The following is a 3,415-nucleotide window of genomic DNA, read 5'->3' as shown; positions in this document are numbered from 1 at the left end:
AAAAAAAAAAAAAAAAAAAATTTAAGAAATACTAAGCAGTTGAAGAGGTATTTCACCCTACTGATTAATGGAATCCACGGACAAATGTTCAAAAACTGCCGTCTGTCCATAACAAAGACGGTCGATATGTCGACACTGTTTCCATAATATCTTAGTTGGTTTATAATAGATGTGTATATGGAATAAGTATGGAGAAGATATATGTAAGACGATGAAAGATATGAGTAATAGAGAGTAAACTCGTACAGCTAGAATTTTTTGCAAAAAAAGATTTTTTCAAAAAATAATGACCTAAAGCCAAGAAAAAAAAAAAAAGTGTTTTTATTTTATGCAATATTTTTTTTTTTTATTTTTTTTTAGAGCATAGCAATTTTTAGAAGTCGTGTAATTTTTTTACTGTCTTTCTTGGATTTTTCCAGCATATTTGCTGACGAGCACATAAAAACCAGGATAAACGATAAACCTGGATGGTTTTCTCATTTTCTACCGTCTGTCCGACTGTCCATAGATCGATATACTGGACGTATCGATGGCTCAATGGTTTAGCCAATAGCTTATTGTTGAATATCCATACATCGCCTACGATCCGGCGGCTTAAACCGGTTTCGTATAAACTACAATAGGTGTACATAAATTGTATGTAGGTACGTGTAGTTTATTTTTAGATATTTGTTCAGTCAATCTATTGGAATTAAAACGATTCGTGAATATGACATACATTCTTTTATAATAGTTCTTCGAGTTAATTAATTTACTTTTAAATAATGATTTGAAGAAATTTAAAATGTGGTGCTTTGTTAATTCATACATGATAAATGAATCTAAAACACAAGTTAGATTTAAGTAAATATTTAACATGAAACAACCAGCAAAAGACTTAAATATTGTTACAAGAGGGCTTTAAAAAAGGAAAGAAGTAAATTATCTAGAAATTAAAATTCATAATAACTTAAAATGGGAGGAGACACAAATAAACAGCTTAAAAAAAGAAAATGTCAAAAAAATTGTCCATATTCCCCAAATTAAAAAACGTAATACCAACAAAAATATAGAAACGAATATACCGGGTGCGCCTTATAAGTGGCTTACCTCTATAACTTTTTTATTTTTTCAGATAAAAACTGGATTTGGTATGGATATGTTTTGTATTTTAAAAAATACCCTCGGTATATTTTTTCTTTATTCGATAGAAAATGACACTTTGAATAGAATGACATATCATATGTCAACTTCTGATATTTTCGAATGTGGTTTATTTGAAATTTTAACATGCAGTTCATAACGACAATTTGACTCGAAATACCAAGTGTGTGGTAGAAAATTATTCATATAAAAATGCTTTTTCCAAACATGTTAATGAGCCACCCTTTTTCCATTTGAAAAAAAAAATAGTTATGATTAAAAGTACGATTCGGTGATATTTTAAACGGCCAGGATAAGATACGGAAAATATTAGACGATTCCAAGGCTTCTTGACTAAAAATTAGTATTTTTAACACAGCCATGGCACTCTAGATTGATATATAAAATAATATTTTTAAAAAATTAAAAAGTAGATATTTTGATATCTTCCGAAGGTCTAAATAGTTTGTATTATAATTTATTATTCAAGCTAATAAAACTTTTTAGATAATTTCAAATACGAGCTAGCATAGTTTTACTGACCGATTTTGTTAGCGGAGACACAACTGGAGCTATTTCAGTTATAACGAATTTTCTTAAAGGTACATAATTATAATTTTAGAAGATATTCATAAAAAAGCCCTAGTTGATTAAAACAAGTATCCTTTCATAATATTTGCCTCCTCCTTTAAGTGTTAAAAATTTTTCGACAGTTTTATTAACATTTGAAATTGTCACAACACAAAGAATGTTTACTACCCGAAACAGTGTTACATCACACAAACTTCGTACCTGTGTGTTTTGTAGTTTCAATAACTGCACTAATAAAAACTAAAGTCTAAAACACTTAAATATTATGACAAAGCCACGATTTTAATATTATTTCAATGTGATCAACACCGAAACTGCGGAAAACGAAAACTTCTAATTTCTACGGTATCGAGCAATGCTTTACTTTGCACACAACAACTTTAAGCCGTTGATGAAAAACATGATATTTAAGAAATTAATATAAACGTAGAGCTATGTCGTACATGTTTTCAGACTTGTACATGTTCATATTGTTGGATGATGTAAACAGTGACAGATACCAGGGGGGTGCTCGAGGGCCGAAGCCGAAGAGGACCAAACCCTCCCCTTGGGTTCGGCCAAGTAATACAATATTATTAATTTCTTAAAGTCACAAAGGACTCTGATGGAGTATGTACTTTGAGTAAAATTTTATGTCAAGCCCACCCCTTTACCGAATCTTGGATCCGCCCCTGGATGTAACCGACAACTGCGACAAAGAAAATATCTAATAAATGAATACTTACACTTTTGAGATAGCAGAACGGTAAAATAAAGTTTTATAAGATGATGATGATGATGATGATGATGATATACACCGATGTAAAATTCTCTTTTTACATTTCATGTTACGTACTAACATTTTTTGTTAGGAACTCTTTAATTCCAATAGTAAAGTCAACAGCAATAAAAAGCAACATAAACAAAAAGATTAATTTCCCAGAAAGCATGCTTTGCGAGCAAACTTGACAAGACACTGAGGAAGTTTTTAACTCAGTTTTTAACGACACAGTGGTGGCTGGAGACGAATAATTAATTGCTCTACTTCGAAATTCTCCATGGACCCGTGTTGTTATATTGATAATTACATTTAGTGAAGCTTAGTAAATATTTAAGTCACTCTTAAAACTATTAGGAGAAATTTACATTATGTATGTCACGGCTAAAATATGTACTTGGCTAATTTTAAAACTATCCAGCTATTTTGTGAAATATGCAACACAGTTTGAAAGAATCTGCCAATTTTTTGCAAAATAGAGTTTAACCAGCATCCAGTTTACAAACTAGCTGGTCAGTTTTCAAACTATATTTTCTTATTAATAAGATTTTATATTATTATTTTAATATTAGCCAATTATTTTAGTTAGTTTATATAATAACTAATTACAATATTGGCTAATATGATAACTTCATTAATTTAAGTCAGTTAAAATAGAAAGACTTCTATCTAGTTTATAAGCTAACAATTTGCAAAAAGACGTTAGTCATCCCTGTAGTAGGACCAGTGATGCCAACTGGTGGGAAATTTCCCAATTCGTGGAAAAAATCGAGATCCAGAGGGAAATGGGAAATTTTAATCCGAAACATTCATGGTAAATTCTAAATTCATGTACTGTTCTTAAAAAAATAGTTATCGTGAACGCATTTCTCAGTAAAGTGAGTAAAATCAAACTATAATTACCGCAACTAAATACGCAATTTTGGTTGGCATCACATATTATTC

The sequence above is a fragment of the Sitophilus oryzae genome, unplaced genomic scaffold (genome assembly GCF_002938485.1).
Source record: "Sitophilus oryzae breed Bouriz unplaced genomic scaffold, Soryzae_2.0 scaffold_374_pilon_pilon, whole genome shotgun sequence".
NCBI classification, from domain to species: Eukaryota; Metazoa; Arthropoda; class Insecta; order Coleoptera; family Curculionidae; genus Sitophilus; species Sitophilus oryzae.
Note: the sequence above shows the minus strand (reverse complement) of the source record.